A 16,209-nucleotide genomic window follows, 5' to 3' on the forward strand; every position below is an offset into this window, starting at 1 on the left:
ACTAATCAATTACAATGTTTTGTCATTAACAGTTTTTAATTGGTACAAAAGTTATATGTGAATGTGACTCCCCAGGAATGAAGAATAGAGAACCTACCTCAGCATCACGTGGGACCATTTCACTAATATTTTATAAATATACAGATAACTTTATATCTGACAAAACAAATTACGATCTTCATTAGGCAGACTGTATTTGAATATCAATTAATCTATGTAAGCCGGTGAAATATTTTAGAAACACAGAAAGTATACACCTACAGTAGCCTTTCTTCCGGAATGTACTATTTTTAAACACCATTTTAAATTTTCCAAGATTTTATAATATATTTTTGTATCTATTAATTGAACGAAATTAAAATAACTTGAATTTAATTTGAAATAGTAGCATTATTCCTACTTTGGAAGAGTAAAAGTAAAGTAAGCATTACATTTCTTTCATGGTTGTATTCTAAAAATACAAAAAACAATTTAAATATATATTTTGGTTATACATACAGAATTCTAGAATTTATTCAAGTATCTTTTAAAAGTATTCTGTATCAATGATAACCTGCAATAAAATACTGAGCCGTTATGGTGTGCCATTATCCTAAAGTATTCAGGAAAATTGCAGTACAGATAGCCAAATATAATTCATAATATACTAAGATAGGCATATCATTAAAATGCAGATAAAACCTTTGTTTTTAATAAAAAATGATATAACAAAAGTAAAAGGTTAATTGAAAAGCAAAATAAACTACCGAATTTAGTAAGGCACATTACCTAGATTAACAGAAATCAATGAAATCATTAAAACAATTAATAACTTAGAGCTCCGTTCAGACTAAGATAAACTCTGTGGCTATTAGAATGCGGATACAAGGCTACAGAGACATATCTATTCTGACTGGGTAATTTCCTCTCCTCTGTAACAGTTCAGTAATATATGCAACTAGCATTATACAGCCACCCATTTCTTCTTGTGAGACAAGAGATCTTTCATGCTTTTTTGCTATTTGTGTTAAGTGAATCATAAGAACCATAGTCTTTACAGAAGAGAACATACTTCCCCCCAGTGTTCAGGATATAAAATGAGCCATTAAAGCATCAATAGTATTAATCAAAGCCTCATCATTGTTCAGACTCTTCCTTGGATAGAAAATGTACAGATTTCTACCCATCCTCCAGTCATAAACAGGAACATATATACAGCAAGCCCGGCACAGATATCTTTCCAATTAACTCTGAGGGTCACCTAAAGCCAGCATGTACTTCTCTGAAGATAATAGTCTGGTAAATAACTGAAAATAAGCAAATTTATCACTTCATGAGTTACAAAATCAGAACAAAAGTTATAAATGCTTTTTACCTGATGCATTTTTTAAAAAGGAAGTGAAATTCTACAAACAGAACAGAAATGTAAGGTAATGTTATGAAACAGAAAAGGACACTTGAGCTTTAACCCCATTCCAAAGCTTTAGCCTTGCTCTAAAGGAAGTTCATATCTTAAGTCTCACAAAACAAAAACACAAGTGACGTTTTAAATCTGTTTCAAGGCTTCATTGCCACCACCCTCAAAACTCAGACTGAATGATCACATACTATTTTTGTCTTTTATCACTGAGACTAAAACCAGAACTATACTGGTGCTCTCCAATAGCAATATGACTTTAGAACAATTCATTGTTTTAGATAAAAATCTCTGTATTCAATAGGAAAAAAGAGCACATTTTGTTAATTACTTTAATCTCTAGCTATGGAAATGCAAATTATTAGTAAATGTTTAAGAAATAATATACAAGCAACCAAAAGCTAAAATCTTAAGTTTTTGAAAAGGATTCTGATGAATAGTACTACAGAAGGTTGTTCTATATAAACATCTAAGAAACTACTTTAACAATTTATAAATATCAAGAAACTAAGTAGAAAATAGTATGGTAAAAAAGAAAATGTTCATTATTAATCCTATAATCTAAGGAAATGGATATCTCAATGCTAAAGAGGTAGCATTGGGGAGACTGGGTGGCTCAGTGGGTTGAGTGTCTGACTTCCGCTCAGGTCATGATCTCACGGTAATTGGGTTCAAACCCCACGTCAGGCTCTGTGCGGACAGTGTAGGCCCTGCTTGGGATTCTCTCTCTCTCTCTCTCTCTCTCTCTCTCTCTCTCTCTCTCTCTCTTCCCCTCTTCCGCTCATACTCTGTCTCTCTCAAAATAAATAAAAATTTTTAAAAAACATCCAAAAAAGAGGTAGCATGATTCATGTAGATAATATATATTAGACAAAAGCCTTCAAGTACAACAAATGCAAATTTAATAGTTACACTAAAACTGAATTGCAGGGGGCTCTGGAGGCAGATAGACCTTGGTTTGACACTGTTCTGCCATTTGCTAGCTGTGGTGAGACATGAGGCATATTTTTATTTTTCTCTAAGTTTCCTTATCTGTAAAAAGTAGAGAAAATAAAAGAGCATCCTCACGTTGTAAAAGATTAGATCAGATGATATATGTTATCCTTGGCCTCACACATATTAGGTCCATACTAAGTGTTTCCTGACCAAATGACTTAGTTTACTAATTAATAAACATTAGTCTTATTATAATGCAGAATTTAAAAATATTGAAATTTCAAAATATATTGCTGATCAAGTCATCTTACATAAATGTAATTCAGGTTCCATCTCTGTAAACTCCTAAGATTCCCTGTTATCTCTCTATAAGAGCACTTCCACTATTTGATAATTGCCTTTTTATTTGTCCCTTATGTTACAACACTGGAAATTCTTGGGGATAGGAACCATATTTTACTCATTTTTTGTATATCTGACATGACAAGTACTTCAGTAAATGTTGATTGGATTAGTAAATGAATTAACATTGTGTTTGAGAGTGAATTGTTTAGGACTTATTATATATTACATACTCTGCAAAGCACTTTATATAAATTATCTCACTTTAGTCCCCCAAAGAACACTCTATATATCATTGCTATTCCAATATTCTAGGTGTGTAAACAGACGAGAGATTAGGTAACAGCCAAAATCACATGAATGGTAAATGGTGGAGGTTCCAAGTTACCTAAATCATTGCATTAATTGCCTTGGTCCAGGTGACTTCTCATTTTTATAGGTTTAGAAACTGTATATAATCAATTTTCCAAGAAAGATCAGGTCCTCGTTTACTGATGCAATGTAACTAAAAGTTTTTTTTTAATATGAAACTTATTGTCAAATTGGTTTCCATACAACACCCAGTGCTCATCCCAACAGGTGCCCTCCTCAATACCCCTCACTCACCCCCCCCTCCCTCCCACCCCCCATCAACCCTCAGTCTGTTCTCAGTTTTTACGAGTCTCTTATGTTTTGGCTCCCTCCCTTTCTAACCTTTCTTTTTTTTTTCTTTCCCCTCCCCCTTGGTCTTCTGTTAAGTTTCTCAGGATCCACATTAGAGTGAAAACATATGGTATCTGTCTTTCTCTGTAACTAAATGCTTTAAGAGACCAAAGCTTAAATTTATTAATTTCTAATACAGTATAAAAATGCTAAGTAAGACAAAATATTATTTTCTGTGTTTCCTTATCTCACCTTTAAAAGACTACATGAGCTATCAAATTGTTCACCCTTTCAGCAAATCTTACTGGCCACTCGTTATGTAGTAAGTGTTGAAGATAAAGCAATAAACTAGATGGGGGAACAAGAGCCAAGCTTCTATGTTCTAGCTAATTCTTATATGATACTTACTATGTGCCAGGCAGTAAGCACTTTACACTTATTAATTAACATAATCTTCATAATAGCTTTATGAAACTGTTACCATTATTGCCCAATTTTGCCGACGTGGACATGAAGTAAAAGAGGTTAAAGCATAAGGTTAAAGTTTTAAGAGCTTCACTTACAGTTTGGACCAGGCTTTCTGTACAATGAACTTATTACACTCCAGGCAAGGGAGCTGTGTGTTAGTGGATCACGTCACTCAGCCTGATGGGATGCTAAGAGCAAAGCTATAGGAGCCCTGGCTGCCGTGAGCACCCGGCACTGGCTCCTTTCCTCAGGGCCTCCTGTTCCCCGAGTGATACTGCACATGCACTGATACAGACCTACTTTCCAGTCCTCCTTTATGCTCACCCGTCAAAAGCACCATTACCTCATGTCTCTTACATGTAATACAATTAAGTCAGTTACATTCCCTTCATATGAATTGCTTGTTGAAATTAAGAGACAGCTCACTTGTGCACATTTCCTAGAGCGGATGATCTATATTGCGCTTTGTTTTTAAATCTAGATGGTTCTCAATGTTATGCTTTAGGGGTGTAGAGGCTCCTAGTCTCTGACTGCAGCTATTGCAAAAACTAAAACGGAAATAAGCTTTTAGGTTATTACATTATTCTTGTATCAGGAGATCAACAGTACATTGTTAATACATAGTATCAGTGAGGACACTGAAATACTTTCTTTACAGACTTTCACTGAGTAATATTTTAAATATAACATATATTATGTGAATACGACATAGTTATTTCTACTTTATTATCTATAATACATTTAAATACCATTTAACCAATACAAGCATGTGGCATTCTATGGTGAAATAACACCCTCTTGTTTTTCAGTCCTCCCCAAAAGCATACGTCCTACATAGTAGCAGTGGCATTGTACCAGAATTGAAAAGTTGAAATCAAAATTTTCAGTAGCATTCAAGATTGGCTGCAAACAAAACTTGAAGATTTCTCCTTTGCAAAATTCCTTAAATATGTGTTTATATTTATTTTCTCTTCTGGTTGCTTCATGTGTCTCTTTTCTCTTCTTTTTTTTCTTAACATATGTGAGTCCCATTCAATTTCCTTCTCGGTACTCTACTAACACTTCCTCTCAATTCTAACTTAATCTCCTATCTTCTTTCCCATTAACCTTTAATATACACACTTGCTATCTCCTCTTTACTTCCTATCTGGCCCATTCATCTCTCATTTCTTTCCTAATATAATAGATGTGAGAAAGGAAACTCAATACTCTATAACACAAATACAGAAATTAAGGTCTCAAAGATTAGAAAACATGATAACTCAACTGTACCACTTGAATACAAACATATTTACATATCTCCTTCTCAAATGTTTTTTCATCTTGCTTTTATAAACCAATATTTTCCGGGAGGAAAAAAAAAACATACAAATGTTTGATCCCTCTCTGCTCCATCAACTGCAATTTCTCTAAACAGTATTTGAAATAACCTGTTCAAAGGATTAAGAGCATGTGGTACTTATCTTTGTATCTCTGCTACCTAGCAGACTGACTGCCACAGAATAGGCCCTCAATGAGTATTTGATGAACAGAACTGAAATAAGTAAGCTTCGTACTTGATAGGAAAATAAATAGGAAAATTAAAATGGAAACACGCTCACCAATAGCTGTGGTGAAGACTGTGGAGGTGGAGGAGGTAGGCAGTCGATACTCACAACTCGGTCCCCCTATTGAACCTCTCACTATTCTCCCTGATTTTCCCTTCCCTTCTCTCTTTGGCCATTCATTCAAAGGTTCAAGCAGCTGTTTGAGGATTAGGGTTAAGGTTATACCTAGAGGTTCAAAGACTCAAACAGCTGATGCCCTATTAAGTTGCTTGGTTTTGATCCCTAAATAAATGGTGAACCAAATCTAACACGAGGCTAAAAGAAAAACCTAAATGTAAACCTTCCTTTAATGGTCTTGCTTTTCTTCCCTTCCTATCTCTCTGTAATGCTCAAATTTAAGATACATTGTGTGAATTAAATCTTCAAATACACTCAATACAACTTGCACTCACGGATTGTCACAAGCACAAGTAATCCTACCTATCATGGGAGAACGATGGTTTTCAAAATGAATTCTCCCAAAGACTCCTTTCAGGGGGTTCAAGTTTTCCACTCCACTCCTCAAACTTTTACCAGAGAGGATCTGATTTACTTTGTACATTTCTCTCCAGTATACATCTGTTTGGGGAAAGGAATCTGTTGCTATCTATATTCTGTCATCAACAGACCTAACCAAATTCTATCATCTAACAATGCATAAAATCAGAACTAGAAAAGTTAATACCCAACATGTTCAAAAATAAACTGGTGGCGGGGCGCCTGGGTGGCTCAGTCGGTTGAGTGTCCGACTTCAGCTCAGGTCACGATCTCGCGATCTCGCGGTCCGTGAGTTCCAGCCCCGCGTCGGGCTCTGGGCTGATGGCTCAGAGCCTGGAGCCTGCCTCAGGTTCTGTGTCTCCCTCTCTCTCTGCACCTCCCCCGTTCATGCTCTGTCTCTCTCTCTATCTCAAAAATAAATAAACGTTAAAAAAAAAAAAAACTGGTGGCAAAATCAGGATTTGAACCACTAAAATTGCCATTTATGTCTTTCATCTGTCAGCACTATTTTTAGCCCTGGTCTACCCTATTTGAAAATGTAGAATGGTTGATAGAAAAATTATATTGTGCTACCTAGCAAACAATTGCTCTAGTATTAATTTTTGCCGTATTCATAGTGAGTCTTATTCTGAAACTCCATTCAACCAATTCTAGAATTAATATATAGGGAAAAACAAGAAGAATGTGTAACACAATAATATGGTTTACTTAGTTCACAAATGAAGTCATTTCATACTAGAGAATTAGGATCTGTATGAGAAACAATGGAGGCCGATTGCAGGGGTAGACAATACTCCAAAAGGTACCAAACGAAGATTGATGTGAGCGAATGACAAAAAGTCTGGAAAGACTCTCAAAGTTAACTCAAGTTTGAAATAGACTGGAACATTCAAGCGGGAAATACTTAAAGCAAATTCTTCATACTCGTCCACCAATAAAGTGCTATGAGTCAAAGATCTAGAGTGTGCGTAGGTCCTTGAGCATTACAAGGCTTGTGGGTTTTCTAGAAGTCTTACATCTCCCAAATCTAACCAATTGTTCTTATCCCTAAGTCATTTCACCTGACTGCTTAAGGGCCTTTTTTTTTTATTAGCCACTGTAACATCAATCACCTTCATTCTTTTTTGATCCCCTATCTGATTAAAAAAAAAAAAAGTTTAGAATTATTTTACTTGCCAACACAGTCCCAATGTTTATAAAAGTTTGCTGTTAGTGTGAGGATTTAATCAGGTATAAGAAACTTTTCTATTTATGTGTATATATGTGTTGTTCCTATATTTGCTTCTATGTTTTCTTTTGTTTTGTTCTCGCTATTCTAGTCCTCTTCCCATAGAAATTTCCATCTTCTGCAAGATCAAGACCTTCATACATAAATTATATACACAGAAAGTTCAAAATTCAGTGCAAGGGCACTCATCTTGCTCATTGTAAGATTCATGCTAATATTCCACAAAGTATGTGGAAGATAAAGCACTGTGGGCTGGAGCACACAGTTTAGTTACATTGGAAAGGGTTATTGTCAATCTCTCAACGAGGAATTTATTCGGTGTATCACATATAAATATTGTAGCAAACTCCAAACAATTCTCAAAACAGTGAAAATTTAGTTATTCTCAGAATAAATGTTTGTCAAATTTACAAAGTGTAAATATAAAAAAAAACAGAGGTGCCTGGGTGGCTCAGTCAGGTACGGTGTCTGACTGTTGATTTCACTCAGGTCGTGATCACAGTTCGTGAGTTTGAGCCCCACGTGGGGCTCTGCACTGACCTGCTTGGGATTCTCTGTCTCCCTCTCTCTCTGCCCCTCCCCTGCTTGTGCTCCCTCTCTCTTTCAAAATAAGTAAATTTTTAAAATAAATAAACAGATAAACAAACAAACATACTTCAAATATTGTAAAGATAGCCACCTGGCTAAGCCTGATTTTAATGCTCAGAAGGATAATCAAGAAAAAGATATGAAATAGCACATTTGTAGAGGAATTGCTGAATATTCTAGTAGTAGGATAGCATAAGGTGAATGGTGAGGAAGTAGAAAAAAATCATTGGTTGCTTTAAATCCTAATGGACAGGATTGTCAGAATCTCTCTCAATATCCAATTTAACCAATTCTCTGTTAAGATCTCCACCATCCCAGGAAAATATTTTCACTTCATCAAATTATTTCTTTTGTACACTCCTTTCCAAATGAAGGCTAGAGCCTATATTTACATTTTTTGTCTCAAATTTTCTCAATTCTCTCCCAGCACCAACATAAGCCTACAAAAGAGATTAATAAAGTCTGTTTTCTAAGGAAAAACTTCAAGTAAAAAACTAAAAAATAATGACCATCAATATCAAAACCATACTTATTAAAGGTGAAAACTCCAATAACTTCCTTTTCTTTCTTCTCCCAGCTCTCTGAAGTGGAAAAGGATTCCAGAAATATTAAGGAATATATAATTGATTAGATGTGGAGTCCAAAGACGGAATTGCTTAGGATGATTCTCAAATGTCTGCCTTAAATAATTGGATGAATGTAATTTCTGTCAAGAATGAAGACCAATGACATTCTGATTAGATTTCCATTCTGGAAAAGCCAAAGCTATAGGAAACAGATCAGTGGTTGCTAAGGATTAGGGATGGAGAAGAGGTTTAATACAAAGAGCAGCATGAGGGAATTTTTAGTAATGATAAAACTATTTGGTATATTGACTGTGGTAATGTTTACACATTTCCTTGAAATGATCAAAACTCAAAGAACTGTACATCAAAGCAGCCAATTTTACTATAGGTAAAATAAAAAGTAAATAAAAATAATCCATGCTTACTGATGAATTATTTTAAGTTAGGATATCTTAAGAATTACATATGTCAGGGGCACCTGGGTGGCTCAGTCAGTTAAGTGTCCAACTTCAGCTCAGTTCATGATCTCACAGTTCATGAGTTTGAGCCCCATGTCGGACTTTGTGTTGACAGCTCTTGGAGCCTGGAGCCTGCTTCAGATTCCATGTCTCCCTTTCTCTGCTCCTCCCTCTGTCTTTCTCTCAAAATTAAATAAACATTTAAAAAAATTGTTAATTGAAAAAAAAAGAATTACATATGTCAGAATAATTGCAGGGGAAAATATGTAAAAATTAATGGAACACTGAATTAGATATTAGAGAAAGGAAAATAAGATTGTTGCAGAGTATGACCAAGACTAAAGTAACTATTAAATTAAAAGTCAGTGACAAAAAGTAAAAATGACACCACCTCGGACTTCCACAGGTACTTATGTTTGAAAATTACTTCTGAATTTCTAATCACAAACCATATCAAAAAGTCATTTTCCAGACAGTGGTTGGCTTCAGTTACTTTTGCTCTACTTATCTGATTAACAGAATTCTTAGTGTTGAGTGTAGAAACAAGCGAACAAGAAATGTAACCCAAGGCAGACAATTCAGTCAAATCTGATGAGTTACCATCACAGCCCTCCATTCCCTAACTTTGGAATGCCAGGACAAACAGCATCATGCCACTTTATATCCCAATGGGCCCAGGACAAATCCCTATTCAGCTGTGGCCCATGTCTCTTTCCACCGATTCTCCTAACCCTATCCATCTCCTAAATTTTACCTTCTAGACCTGAGGGTCAATCATCAGCAAATTACTTTTAAAGTTCATATGAAACTACTTCATAGAAGGAAGCAAAATCCCTTCTCCTATTTGTTTCAACTGATTTGTTTCAATCCCTTCTCCTATTTGAATCTCCCATGGCACTGCTTCTAAAGCTGTTTAAGTAATAGGTTCTTTTCCATACTCTTTCTGCCTCAGGGACTAGAAATGAAGGAGATGCCTTTTTGGCTCCTCATTGCTGCTTCCAGATCACTATCACTACATTCTGTAGTCATCTAATGCTCCCCAATGAACTCCCCCTCTTTTCCTGAGAAGCTAGTCCCTGACTCACTGATTCCAATTCCAGACCTACACATCTTCTTGGCAATTTCAAGTTCCACATAGAAGTCAATACCTTGACCCCTTAAATCCTTTTCCTCATTTATCCAATGATCTTGTTCTCCACCCTATGGCAGCTATTGAGTACCAAGGTCACACCCTTGACCTTGACATTTCTCAATAACAACTCTGCATCTCAATTTAATACGCATCCTTTCTGCTATTATTTTTATTTTTCCATCCCACTCCTTCTGACTCACATCTCTAACAAACTTTGCACTTCATCAGAACTCTCAATTCATTTATCCTAGCAATTTGTCATCGTTTTTTAGTACCCTCATGTCCTTACTTCAGTATGCACCTTAAATTTATGGTAAATAATTATAATAAACCTTTCTCTTAATTCCTCCCACTTGCTTGACCAAAAAAAAAAAAAAAAAAAAACCTGGTTAAATCCAACTTTCCACCTACTCTACTCCGACATCCCTGAAGCTGAACTTGGCTGGAAAAATGGACCCTTTTTCCATATGGACCCTGAAGTGTATTTATAAGTAATATTATATTTATCTAATCTATTTTTTTACATACTGTCTTAGAAAACCATTTTTCCTACACCTCCAAAACCTATTGTGATTTCTTCACATACAACTCATGACTTTGCTTCCTACTTCAATGAGAATACAAAAGCAATAAAAACAGGACTTCCAAAAACTGTCTCTACTTTCTCTATGCTGTTATTGTGGGTGAACTCTAAATGCTCATAAGTAAGGTAACTCTCTCACTTACATACCAGTAACTGACTCTAGCAATTTTCTACTTTTTCCCTTGCATTCTCCACTTTTCCCTTTCCAGTGGATCGTTCATCAGGATACAACAAGTTTCCATTTCAACCATATTTTAAAATAAAGAAAATAGAACTGCCCAGACCCAGTTCCTTCAACTAGCTCACTCATATCTTACCTCCAGTTTTATAACAAACTCTCTGAAAGAATCTATGCTTAGTGGTCTTCTATTTCTTCCATCCCACTTTCTCGTGGTCCACTTAATTAGGTTCCACCATTATCATTGAGAAGAAACCATTACCAACATCAGCAATGGCCTTCACTTTGCTAAATCTGTTATTCCTCAGACTTCATCCTATTTCATCAGTCAGCAGCATTTAACACAGTTAATTATTCTCTTTTCAAATTTTTCTTTCTCTTGTTTTAACATAATCTCCAAAACATCAGCCTCATGTAAATTCTGTCCTGCTTTTTTGACCACTCTTTCTCAAAGTCTTCTACTAGTTCTTTTTTTTCATATCTGATTTCTAAATGTTAGAATGTTCCTGACCTTGGTCCTCAAACTTATTCTCTATTAAGTCATTATAGTGATGGTATTACCCAGTTTATGACTTAGAATACTATATATTTATGCTGATAACTCCCAAATTTATATTTTTTACCCACACTCCCCCCATGAAATATAGACCCATATCTAAAAAAATTTTTTTAATGTTTATTTATTTTTTGAGAGACAGAGAGACACAGAGTGTGAGCAGGGGAGGGGCAGAGAGAGAGAGAGAGAGAGAGAGAGAGAGAGAGAATCTGAAGCAAGCTCTAGACTCCAAGCTGTCAGCAAAGAGCCCAACATGGGGCTCAAACTCACAAGCCATGAGATCATGACCTGAGTCAAAGTCGGAGGCTTAACCGACTGAGCCACCTAGGCACCCCTAGACCCATATTTTCAAAAGCCTTGGACTCTATGACATTCCCCTAAAACTGCTTCTCCTACAGTTTTCCTCATCTTGGTTAATAGCAATGGCATTCTTCCAGTCACGCAAGTTAATAATGTTGTCATTCCTGACTGGACTTTCTCTAAACCCCATTGCTAGTCTGATAACAAATCTTATGCTCCCTAATTCCAAAATATATTCAGAATTGTATCACTTCTCCATTCCATCGCTGTTAACACCTTAGTGGAAGCTACAGTCATCTCTCACCTGGACTATTTCAATTAGGCTTCTCCGGGTCTTCCTGTTTCAAGGCTATTATGCTTCAGTCTATTCTCAACATTGCCTCTGAGTTGATCCTATTAAAACCTAATTCATATCATGTCACTCCCCCAGTGAAAACTTTCCAATACCCATCCATCTCAGAATAAAAGCCAAAGTCCTTACAGTAATTTTCAAGGCCTTAAATGATCTGGGTCCCTATTATCTCTCTGAATATGTCAACTCCTGCTCTTTCCTCTCTCTCCACTCCCACTTCTCTGGTAGCACTGGCTTCCTTGTTGTTTCTCATTTAGCTCAGAGATACCCCTTGCATTCACACGTGCTAATTTCTCTGCCTGTATAACTTGCCCTCAGTTATACACAAGGCTAGTTCCCCCACATCCTGTAGGTCTTTATTTAAAATCATTTTCTCAATAAGATCTGCTTTGGTCACTTATTCTGAAATTTAAGCCAAGAATCCTGTCCCATCAATATTCTCTATTTTTTTTCTCCTTACCATATATGTTTGATGTCATATTACTTATTATCCATCTCTAACATTAGAATTTAAGATTCATAGGAACATATTTTTTTATCACTTTCATTTATTGCTGTATTATCAGGGCTCAAGGTAGTTTCTGGCACATAGTAGACATTCAACAAATAATTTCCTGAATTAATGAATAAATGTGCAAATGAACTTTAATCCAAGTCTGTAAAATAAAACAGATAAGAGTGACAGTTCATTCTAATAGTTGCTTTCCAAAAAAACATTATTATTTATATATTTTAAGCAGTTACTGTATGGTAATAGGAAACTGATAATTTAGATAGTTAGAAACTAGGCATTAGAAGCATATGTGAGCTGCCATGAAGAGAAACTTTATTTTTTTTTAAATTTTTTTTAACGTTTATTTATTTTTGAAACAGAGAGACAGAGCATGAATGGGGGAGGGGCAGAGAGAGAGGGAGACACAGAATCCAAAACAGGCTCCAGGCTCTGAGCCATCAGCCCAGAGCCCGATGCGGGGCTCGAACTCATGGACCGCGAGATCGTGACCTGAGCTGAAGTCAGACGCTTAACAGACTGAGCCACCCAGGCGCCCCAAGAAACTTTAAATGTCAATTGCTTAATCTCACTTTCTCTCTCTCTCTAGAGAGAGAGATAGATAGAGAGATAGATAGATGTTGTGTTGGTGGAGGTTCTCCCATATCCAGTGGCTCAAGAATTCAGGTCCCTATTCTGAAGTGCAGTCATCTTTTTTTTTTTAATTTTTTTTAATGTTTATTTATTTTTGAGACAGAGGGAGACAGAACGCGAGTGGGGGAGGGGCAGAGAGAGACGGAGACACAGTATCTGAAACAGGCTCCAGGCTCTGAGCTGTCAGCACAGAGCCCGATGCGGGGCTCAAAACCACGAACCATGAGATCATGACTTGAGCCAAAGTCGGATGCTTAACCGACTGAGCCACCCAGGCCCCCTGAAGTGCAGTCATCTTAACATGAGAAATTCATGGTTTCTAGACCTAGGGAAGAGGTAACATAGAGTTCCCTAGTCAGTTCTTAAATTTCTCAACCCACAAGTGACAGTACCACTATCATTTATATTTCTTTAGCTAGAAATTGTCATAGAGTCCTTGCCTTGCAGCAAGAATAGGGAAAGTTCACTAGATACAATATGCTCATGAATAAAATTATGTGTAAATTTCAAATGTATATGTTCAGGAAAGACACTATATACATAAAATAACTGAAAATTATACCAGGAAGCATAAGGAAGTTAACAATGAATTGAAAATAGCATAATTACTGAAGCAAATCAGTGAGGAGTAGGATTTTCAATTGGAACTTTAAGAAGAAAGTAAGACTTTGCCAAGAGAAAAGAAAGTTAAAAAATTACTGCAAGGAGAATTACTTTAATATTCTACTTTAATTTGCTTGCATGATAGCCAAGTTACATTTTCATGTTTCTGACAAGTGGTTAGAGACACTGAGCATGACCAAAGGTGCAATAGTTTTATTTGCGTGTTCCCCCTGGATTAACATATTAACTGTTAATAGATTATGATCATTGGTATTAAATATATGGCTGTAGCTTTATAGCTCTTATAATACATTATTCGGGACCATTATTGTCCATCTAGCATGCAGACAGATCCAACTTTTTCCAATTTTTAGAAACTCTTCTTAACAGATTCTTAAAAATATGCATAAAATCTGCAATTGTTGGTAATAATACTTTTGAAAGACATAGAGATTTTTAGGAGGAAAACAGTTTAACTACTATCATAAAAATACAAATGGTATTATGTAAAATTTGGTTATTTTATAATAATTTCATTCCCTATAAAAAGTTTACAGCCAAATTGTTATATAAAACTATTACAGTTATTCAAATTGGATCCAACTGGTAAATCTGAAGCTAGATTTTCCGTTGCATTATTTGTGGTTAAATTTTCAATATCTTATGCTATAATGAATGAGGACCTATCACAGACCAAATCAATTAAAGTTTCTAATGGAATAGTGAAGGAGGGGCAATGATTTTCTACTCCACACATTTTCACGAAAATGAGGTAACTTTTGTTTGACTTCTCAAGGAGCAAAAATTATTATAGAATCATTTCCACTTCTTCTTTCTTGCTCATCAATTTGTTTTATCAACAATTAGACTTAGAGCTGAATTAAAGTGAATGGCTAAATATCTGTCAGGCTTCCATTTCTAAACATTGATATTAAATTGGTTTCAAATCTTAATCATTCACAAATACCTTAAGCTATCAGTTTATATACATATTATCATCAATGTAAAACTGTATTATGATTACTGATTATTAATATGTGAATAAAGTATTTCTTGTTCTAATGGGGATGGAGGGAAAATGTGTGTTAGCACTTTACTTTCTTTCATTAGTCTTAGTACCATATATATACATACATATACATGTATGTATATGTATGTATATATACGTACATATACATATATATATACATATACGTATATATACGTATATACACATATATACGTATATATGTGTATATACATATACATACATATATATGTATATATGTGTATATATACACACACACCATATATATATGGTTATGCATCCGACTTCGGCTCAGGTCATGATCTCACGGCTTGTGAGTTCGGGCTCCACGTAAGGCTAGGTGCTGACAGCTCAGAGCCTGGAGCCTCTTCAGATTCTGTGTCTTTCTCTCTCTCTCTCTCTCTCTCTCTGCCCCTCCCCTGCTCACACTCTGTCTCTCTCTGTCTCTCAAAGATAAACATTAAAAAAAAATTAAATTCCAGTTAGATAACTAACATACAGTGTTACATTATATTCAGGTGTACAACATAGTGATTCAACACTTCCATACAATATCCAGTGCTCATCGCAGCAACTGCACTCCCTAATCCCCATCACCTATTTAACCAACTCCCCAACCACCTCCCCTCTGGTAACCATCAGTTTGTTCTCTATAATCAAGCATCTATTTTTTGGTTTCTCTCTCTCTCTCTCTCTTTTCCTTTTGCTCATTTGTTTGGTTTCTTAAATTCCACATTTGCATGAAATCATATGATATTTGTCTTTCTCTGACTGACTTATTTCACTTAGCATGATACTCTCTACCTCTATCCACACCATTGCAAATGGCAAGATTTCATTCTTTCTTATGGCTAAGAAATATTCTTACATTCCATCTTCTTTATCCATTCATTTCATCAATTGATGAATACTTGGTTTGTTTCCATAGTCCTGCTATAGATAATGTTGCCTGAAACATTGGTGTGCATGTATCCTTTTGAATTAGTATTTTTGTTTTCTTTGGGTAAATACTTAGTAGTGCAGTTGCTGAATCATAAGGTAGTTCTATTTTTAACTTTTTGAGGAACCCCCATACTGTTTTCCAGAGTGACTGCAACAGTTTGCATTTCCACCAACAGTGCAGGCAGGTTCCCCTTTCTCCATATCTTCACCAACACCTGTTGTTCCTTGATTGTTGATTTTAGCCATTCTGAACAGAGTGAGGTAATGTATCATTGTAGTTTTGATTTGTATTTCCCTGATGGTGAGTGACGTTGAGCGTCTTTTCATGTGTCTGTTAGCCATCTAGATGTCTTTGGAAAAATGTCTATTCATGACTTCTGTCCATTTTTTAATTGGATTATGTGTTTTTTGGGTGTTGAGTTTTATAAGTTCTTTATTTGGGATACTAAGTTTTATCTGATATATAATTTGCAAGTATCTTCTCCAATTTTATAGGTTGTCTTTTAGTTTCATTGATTGTTTCCTTTGCTAGCAGAAGCTATTTATTTTGATGAAGTCCCAATCGTTTATTTTTGCTTTTGTTTCCCTTACCTCAGGAGACATATCTAGTAAGAAGTTGCTATGTAAAATATGTATCTTTTAAAATGATTCTTTTCTTGCAGAGAACTTTACTATTTATCAGAA

At 35.5% G+C, this 16,209-nt stretch overlaps 1 long non-coding RNA gene across 1 annotated transcript in view; it reads right to left on the bottom strand.

The window, feature by feature from the left end:
* LOC125924595 (uncharacterized) overlaps positions 1 to 16,209 on the bottom strand; it is a 62,466-nt gene that overhangs the window by 13,952 nt on the left and 32,305 nt on the right. The gene's annotated exons all lie outside the window — the stretch shown is intronic.

This window comes from Panthera uncia, chromosome F2, assembly GCF_023721935.1.
Source record: "Panthera uncia isolate 11264 chromosome F2, Puncia_PCG_1.0, whole genome shotgun sequence".
NCBI classification, from domain to species: Eukaryota; Metazoa; Chordata; class Mammalia; order Carnivora; family Felidae; genus Panthera; species Panthera uncia.